Source organism: Arachis ipaensis, chromosome B09, assembly GCF_000816755.2.
Source record: "Arachis ipaensis cultivar K30076 chromosome B09, Araip1.1, whole genome shotgun sequence".
Classification (NCBI taxonomy): Eukaryota; Viridiplantae; Streptophyta; class Magnoliopsida; order Fabales; family Fabaceae; genus Arachis; species Arachis ipaensis.
In genome coordinates, this window is record NC_029793.2 from 103,106,887 (window position 1) to 103,115,860 (window position 8,974).

An 8,974-nucleotide genomic window follows, 5' to 3' on the forward strand; every position below is an offset into this window, starting at 1 on the left:
ATGTACAAAATTCTCGTTCTCATGAACTTTTTTTCTATTACCTCTTACTGTTTTTTGTTCTCACTCTCATGAGAAGTTAACTGATCGTATTTAGTGTTGTTTGAGATTTCTTTTATTATCCTCGTTCTTGCTTAGAGTTTGATTGGCACTGCTATTGATTGCATTTGTGTTGTTGCTGATTGTGTTTATACCGTTGCTGATCGCGTTTATGTTGTTGTTGCATTATTGCATTGCCTTGTTTCTTGTAGCTCTTTTTCTATAAAAAGTATATTTATATGGATTGCAAGTTAATTTGGAATAGGATAGACTTATAATGTAACAAGATCCTTTTTTTAACCAAACTTTTTATTGTGGTTCTGATTTGAACGGACTACTTTGGCCGGCTTAGAATGCACTAAATTGGACACTTATAAAGTCATTTAACCAAATAAGTCCAACAAATCATTTACATTCATGCGCCCTTACTGCACGTTTTTCTTTTTCTCCTTCTTTTTCGTCACTTTTTTCTCATTGAACTTTCTTCTCTTTTTTCTTTTTCCTCCTTCTCTTCCATCATGTTCATCATTATGATTATCATCGTTATAGTCATCGTCGTCTTCTTCTTATACGTATCGTCGTTATCGTTATCGTCTTTATCATTGTTATCGTTATCGTAGAATTTTTGCCATATATATTGATGACGTTGCCTGATCCAAAATTTTTGCCACAGAATTTTCTCAGGTTTCTTCTTGTTTTATTCTCTTAACAAGAATAAAAACAAAAAAATCAAATAAAGAAGAAGAAACACATAATGCTGCAAAATTACTTGGAAGAGGATCGGATGAACCTACATGAATTCAACTAAAAGAAAGAAAGAAATAACGAAAAGAAGAAGAAGAAAAAAATGCAACATTAAAAAAATATTTCTGTGTATTTATAGTAAATTTCAGCGTAAAACTAAGATATTTTTGTGTATTGTTAAGAAATTTCAGTGTATTTCTGCTGATAAGTTCTGCATACTTCAAAACTCTTCCTCTTCCTCCTCCTCATCTTTTGCTGCTTCATCATCATCATCATCATCATCATCATCTTCTTTTTTTTCTTATTCAACTTTTTCTTCTTGTTTTATCTTCTCAAATTTCTTTTTGTTTTACTCTTTTAACAAAAATAAAAACAAAAAAAATCAAACAAAGAAGAAGGAGAAAAAACACATAATGTTGCAAAATTACTTAGAAGAAGATGACTCTACATTCATTCAACTAAAAGAAAGAAAGAAATATGAAAAAAAAGAAGAAAAAAATGTAACATTAAAAAATATTTTTGTGTATTTGTAGCAAATTTCGGTGTAAAACTAAGATATTTATGTGTATTGTTAAAAATTTGTTGTATATTTATACTGATAAGTTCTGCATAATTCAAAACTCTTCTTCTTCCTCCTCCTCATCTTCTGCTGCTTCTTCTTTTTCTTTTTTATCATCATCATTGATTGAGGTTTCGGAATTTAATACTTTCAATTTTTACAGATAAAGAAAATTAATTATATTATCTCTAATTTTAAATTAAAATATTTGATTGAAAGTCAATTAACAAATTAATAATTAAATAATATTTTAAAAATAAATTTAAAGGATTAAATTAGATTTTTAATTAATACTCTATACCTCTAATTTTATTAAAATTACCTAAACTACCCTAATTCTAAACCCTCAGATCTCCTAGCTATATAGACATTATCCGTAGCTTTTGAAACATGCTTTGTTAATAGCCTTCTTGCACCATTGATTTAATCATCATCATCATCATCATCATCATCATCATCATCATCATCATCATTATTATATAGGAGTACTCCATCCAGTCGCACCCACACGCACTAAATTTGGTGTTGCTGTTGGTGCTTGTGATGATGACGATGAAAGCTTTTATTGTGGAAGGATTTTGATGAATTTTACTGGCTTAGTAGTTGCATTTGATTATTTATATATATTATGAGATCTGAGAGAGAGAGCAGAAGAGGGAAGAGAGGACTTGAGGAAGAGAAAGGGAGAAGAAGGAAGACTCGCGCAGGAGGAAAGGGAGACCGCCGCTGCAGCTGCGCCACCGCCACCGCGTCCTGCTGCCTGCACTGCCACCATTCAGCTTGAGCCAACACTGTGCCATTCGTCACCATTGTGAGGAAGCTCAGAACCGAGAGAGAGAGCCGCGCGAGGAGAAGAAGGCGTCGTCGCCAGTGGAGCTCGCGTCGTTGTCGTCGTCGTCGAGGTCTTTCTGTCGCCGTTCTTCGCCACTGTCGAGCCGCCGTTAACACAGATCTGACTAGAGGAGAAGAGGGAAATGCGACCAGAACGGGATGGAAGGGAAGGAAGCCACCTTCGTCACCGTCGAGCCATCTCCGTCGCTGTTGCCGTCAGAAACCGCCACTGAAGCTTCTGTTTTCTTGGTAAGTTCTAGCCCTGTTCTGTTTTATCTTCCTTATCCGTCGAAATCTGTTACCATAAGGGTCATCGATTAAGTCTTATATGTTTGATAATGTTGTAGTGAGTTTTTTCGTTGCGGGCTGAAGCCGCTGCCGTTGGAGCTTGCCGGAGTTAACCGCTGAAGCTGCGGCTGCGCTGTACTTTAGTTCCTTGCTAGTACAGTAAGTTGTTCTTGCTTTGAAACTCTTTTAGTCGCTGTTCTGTTATGTGGCTGAGGATTTGCGATGCTATTTGCGATTTGATTGAGTTTCGGTTATTTCTTGTTGCAATTAGAGTAGCTATGGTTGCTGTAAATATGGTTTGGAACTGCGGTTTTGGCTGCTGCTATGATGAGCCGAGGGAAAAAGGAATTCAACGCATTTAATTATGTGGATTGCGAATAATTGAGGTAGGGGTTTTCTTAAAATTTATTTTATCTTATAGAGTTGTTATAAATAGATTTTAATGTGAGAAACATATGTCTGTGATTATGATTGTCTTATGAATGTGGTTGTTTACTGGACTGAATGACTGTTTGCTTGATTGCTTGAGTGGCGTGTGATTGTTGAAAAGAAATTAGTTTGAAAAGTTATTTAGTTGATTATTATGAAAAGTGGTTTTTCTTGGTTTTGAAGTTAACTTGATCATGAAAATGAATTAATTTTGGAAGCGGTTTAATTTTGAATTAGTTTGATTTTATAAATGATTTAATATTTGAGCTGGTTTAATTTTGAAAAGATTTATTTTTGAAAAATGATTGAGATTTTAAAATGGTTGAGAAAGGGTTTGAGGAATGTTTGGATGGGACCCGAAAAGGGTGGCAGAGTCCGAGTTTTAGAAGAGATGCTGCCGAAATTTTATAAAATTGGAAGTTTTGTTTGAAGTAATTATTTAAAAAGATTTGGTTTTAAACATTATATGTTTTAAGATTGATTTATTTAGAAAAAAAAGAATTATGTTTTGGATTGGGATTGTTGATGAACGGAATGGAAAGAAGGACAATGAGGATTGACTTTGAAATATGATTTTTGAATGAATTTGGAAATGAGATATAGATTGACGAATGATGATGATATTGAGAATGGCTTAGATATTGATGAATGTTGAATGAATTATTCATATGGCTTATGAATTTGAATTATCTGAGACACGAGTTTTTCTGGGTAGACGCAGTGGCTTGCCACCACTTGCTCCAGGTTGAGACTTGATACTCTGTTGACCCTACGACGTAAGGGTGACCGGGTACTTATAAATTCCCAGGAATGGTACCCCCATTGAGCGATTTGATATATATATGAGAAAAAGCTATGCATAGACTTATGGGGATGCGCGTCGGGAGACAGTCCATGGATTTAGCAAACCAGACTTGTCGGGTTGGCCGTATAACCGACAGATGAGCTCATTAGCCATAGGACAGGCATGCATCATACGCATTTGTATTCTTTGCTTGGGTTTGAATTTGTTTTGGTTTGCCTAATTGTTAAACTATTATTAACTGCTACCTAAACCTGTACTTTTCTTGTCTGTTTTGTCTGTGTTTGTCCTGGTGTGCTACTTTTGAGAATGAGCTTTGGTGCTGAATTGATGATTGCGTTGAATGATTTGTGATTGGCTTCTGAATAAGATTTTTCTTATAAGAAAAGAAATGTTTTGGATTTCTGGATATTTAGGTATTGATTTTCGAAAAGGGTTTTTGGATAACTAGTTGGTTTTTAAAGGATTCAAAGGACGAACAATAATCACTGAGCTTAAATAGATTTCTCTTTAAATATCTTATTATGACAACTCTGAAACTCTGTGGTGAGACCGTGTGGTTAGGTTTTCACCCCCCTACAGCTTTATCCTTTTCAAGAGACGGATGAAAAAGCTCACGAAGGGTTGTATTGCGTTTCGCTTAGTCGATAATGCTATTTAATTTTTATTTATTTACCCCTCGCCATCAATATTATATTATGTAAGAGGAATATGAGTTGTATGATTTGTATATATATTTTATTATGTAATAGTTGTTTTTGTACATGTATATGCTTGTTTTGTTTTATTTAAAAAGTATTCTTTTCCCGGTTTATAAAAAGAACAGTGATACTATTTCGAGTCAAAGGCTCCTATTTTATTATTAAGTATATGAAGTCGTCGTAATACTTCTTTCTATCAGAGTAGCGCTGCCGGAAGCGTGACATTCTGATAGTGAGGGTGTTACAATCATCATCTTCTTTTTTTTCTTATTCATCTTTTTCTTCTTGTTTTACTTTCTAAAGTTTCTTCTTATTTTACTCTCTTAACAAGAATAAAAACAAAAAAAAAAAATTAAACAAAGAAGAAGAAGAAACACGTAATGCTGTAAAATTACTTGAAAAACGATGAACCTACATTCATTCATCCAAAAAAAAAAGAAATAAGAAAAGAAAAAGAAGAAGAAAAAATGCAGCATTAAAGAAAATATTTTTGTGTATTTGACTACTTGTAGCAAATTTTGGTGTAAAACTAAGATATTTATGTGTATTGTTAAGAATTTTTTATGTATTTGTATTGATAAGTTCTGTATAATTCAAAACTCATCATCATCATCATCATCATCATCATCATCATCATCATCGTCGTCGTCGTCATCGTCTTCTTCTTTTTTTCTTCTTTTACCTTCTCAAGTTTCTTCTTGTTTTACTCTCTTAACAAGAATAAGAACAAAAAATCAAACAAAGAAGAAAAAAAACACATGATGCTACAAAATTACTTGGAAGAGGATGAACCTACATTCATTCAACTAAAAGAAAGAAAGAAATAAGGAAAAGAAGAAGAAGAAAAAAATGCAGCATTAAAGAAAATATTTTTATGTATTTGTAGCAAATTTCGGTGTAAAATTAAGACATTTATGTGAATTGCTAAAAAATTTCAATGTATTTGTACTGATAAGTTATGCATAATTCAAAACTCCGGCCTCCTCTTCATCTGCTGCTTCTTTTTCTTCATCTTTTTATTTCATTTTCTCATAATTCTTCTTGGGAGAAAAAAATTAAACAAAAAAAATATATATAATGTTGCAAAATCAATAGAAAGAGAAGGAGGAAAAAAATGCAGCAACAACAACAACAATAAAAAGAATGATGAAGAGGATGAAATACGCGAAGAAAAAGAAGAAATGCAAAGAAAGAGGAGGAGGAGCGCAACAAAGAAGGAGGAGGAGAAGGAGCAATGCGCGATACAAACGTTGGAGGAGGAACGGCGTGATTTCACACGCGCGTTATGTAAGTGGGTTTTGTTGGATTAGAGTTAACTTGTTTGGATTTGTTTGCCAAAAAAATTTGTATGTGTAACAGGACTGTTAGAAAAAAATTTGAAATTAATAGTTTTTATTAATATTAGTTAATATTTTAGATTAATATTTTATTTTATTTTAATATTTAAAATTGATCAAATATTAACAAAATAACTAATAAATTTCATTGGATCAGGTATATTGCTGGATTATCGCTGTTGTCCCCGTAAACACATAATGATGAAGCCAAAACCTCGTTTTCCACATCCATTTAAAGACCAACCTATTGGCCAAGATATCCTTAGGTTTACGTTAAAGAAAAATAAAGCAAACACATGTAAACAAATCAAGGAAAATGGTAGACCCTAACATGCCAACACCATACTCCATATTTCAAACCTTGCATAATTTAAAATATATATTTAATCAGCATGCCAGTTACATTATGAAATGGTGTTTGATTCTTTCTGCACTAGGAAGAGCAAACACAGATCTAGATCACTTCAGGTTGCTACCACTACCAAGAACATTGTTAACAATAGGGGTCTACGGAAAACCTCATAGGTGAATTTTCTGTCTTTTGGTCTATGATTTAATTAATTTTGCATTATATTAAGATGGCCCCTCGTTTGTTGTCTTGCTCTATACTTGGGGAGAAGATGATACAAATAATTGGTGGACCTTATGTGAAGTTTCAACCAGAATTTCTTTTTCTTATTTTTGTTTTTTTGTTTTGTTTTTTTCTAAAAAAAAAATCGAACCACTAATATCAAGTAAGGTCATACTAAAAAATCTAACTCACTCAAAAGATCCATAAAGGAGCAATCTTGTATTGTAACGATTTCATCTTAAAGACCCGAAACTCAAATTTCTAGTTAATACTTAATAAATCAACAGTAGTTAACTAATACAAATTGATACGATGAAAAATATAGACGAATAAAAAGATGACATTTGAATATACTATCTGTATTAGTATTTATTATATATATTTTTAAATATATTATTTAATGTAAAATTTTTTTATTTAATTTTAAAAGATTAAAATAATTTTTAAGGTTAATTTTTTAATTATATTTCAAATTAAAAATTTTCTTTAAGAAAAAAATTTAAAAAAATAAAATAACTTTTTGTGATTACAAAGTCTAAAAATACTAGTTTAGTTCATTTTAAAAGACTAAAACATCCCTTTCAATATTAATTATAAAAAACTAAAATACTCCTTTAGAACTAATATTGTTTAAATGAATTAGAATGTAGAAATTTGAATTTTATTTTAAAAGACAAAAATACCCTGTTTAAGATTAATTTTAAAGACTAAAATGCTATTTTAGAATTAATATTGTTTAATTAAACAAAAAAAAATTTGAAATTCATTCTAAAAGACTAAAATACCATTTTTAAAATTAAATTTGTTTAATTTGTTTTAGAAAGGGATAAGTATTGTTTTGGTCCTTCACGTTGAGGGTCGGAATCGAACCTGTCCCTAACGTAATTTCTGATTTAGAATCATCTTTAACGTTTTTTTTCGTATTAAAATCGTCCTTTTAATTTTTTTGGACAAAAATACCCTCACCACTAACAGCACAATTACCTCCACCACCACCACCACCACCAACAACACCAACACCAACACCACAATCAGTACCAACACCACCACCAGAATTTAATTTTTTTGGACAAAAATACCCTCACCACTAACAGCACAATTACCTCCTCCACCACCACCACCACCAACAACACCAACACCAACACCACAACCAGCACCAATACCACCACCACCACCAGTACCAACACCACCACCACCACCACCACCACCACCAAATTCAATAGCAAAATAAAAAATAGAAAAATCAGAAACAGAGGTAGAAAAAGAAACAAATTCAACAGCAAAATTCAACAGATGCAGAAAAAAAAGAAGCAAAATTCAAATGCAACAACAAAAACAGCAAAACCACTTCCCCTTCCTCTTCATTTTCTTCCTCTTCTTCTCCGGCTTCTTCCACTTCCCCTCCTCCCTCTCCTCCACCAACACCAACACCAACATAATAAACAGAAGAGAAAAAAATTGAGATCTGAAAAGCAGAAAATTGGAGCAGGGAAGGAGAAGGAAACATGGTGGTGAGGAACGGGCGGAGCAACTTAGTTGGCCTGGTGGTGGCGCTGGTGACGTGGCAAAAGTCAATACGTAGTGAAATGGAAACAGGAATTTTGCCCTGTTCTAACCTTCGAAGACAGTGGGAGGAGCGATGGAGCAAGGGAAAGGGGAAAGGGCTTCACACGAAGGGGAGGGCCTGGATGCCGCGGCGGCGCTGGGTTGGGTCGCCATGGCTCGTCGATGGTGGAGGCTACGGGTCAGTGGTTCGACCATGGGGAGGTTGGTTTGCGATGGTGGTTCGACGCTGAGAGGAGACGCGAGGGGGAGAATAGGGTAGAGGGTCGCGGGGGTGGTTGGCTGGGTTAGGGTTCGGACAGGGGGTGGTGACAGGTTGGGACGCCGGTAAGGGCGCAGTGGCGAAGGTTGGGTGGCAACGCCGTCACTGAGGGGCGCGGTGGCTGTTCGATAGCAGAGGAGAGGAGAGTGGGACAAGGGGACAAAGAAGAGATGAGAGAAGAGGAAGAAGAAAGGGGAGTAGGGGAAAGGTGGTCACGGTGGCGCTGTGGTGGTGGGCTTGATTCGGTGGTTTTATTAAAGTAGTGGTAGTTTAGAAATAAAATTAAAAATTTTATTAAAAAAGACGATTTTAATACGAAAAAAAAAACATTAAGAATGATTTTAAATCAGAAATTACGTTAGAGACGAATTCGATTCCGACCCTCAACGTGAGGAACCAAAACAATACTTATCCTTTTTAAAAATTTAGAATTTAAAATTGTTTTAGTTGGCACATTATAGTGCCTTGATATCACTGTTAAATTAGTTAACGGCCTATTTATTTATGTTCACCCAGAGAAAATGACATCATTTTAACATTAAATTGGCTATGAACCTATTTATCTTTTTCGCTCTATTTTACTCTAGATGGTTCTTTTCTAATTTTTATTCAAATGACCTTATTTTTCTTTTGTGATCTTAAAAGAAACTCATCTACAAGTAATGAGAGGCAACTATTGTTGTGCTCTTAAATTACAAGTGATCTTCTGAAAAAGTTTCTCATACAATATTTTCCCAAATCACTTTTTCTTTTTATCGTTATGATATTCATTATTTTAATATTCTTTCAATAAATGCTTAAATGTATGTGATAATAAGTATGAATTAATTAAGAAATTATTTAAATTTAAA

At 33.7% G+C, this 8,974-nt stretch overlaps 1 long non-coding RNA gene across 1 annotated transcript; it reads left to right on the top strand.

Annotated features, from left to right (window-relative positions):
* LOC110266434 lies at nt 2,170–2,770 on the top strand. Its single transcript, XR_002353832.1, has 3 exons — nt 2,170–2,419; nt 2,518–2,617; nt 2,730–2,770. It is a non-coding gene; the product is annotated as an uncharacterized LOC110266434 (long non-coding RNA).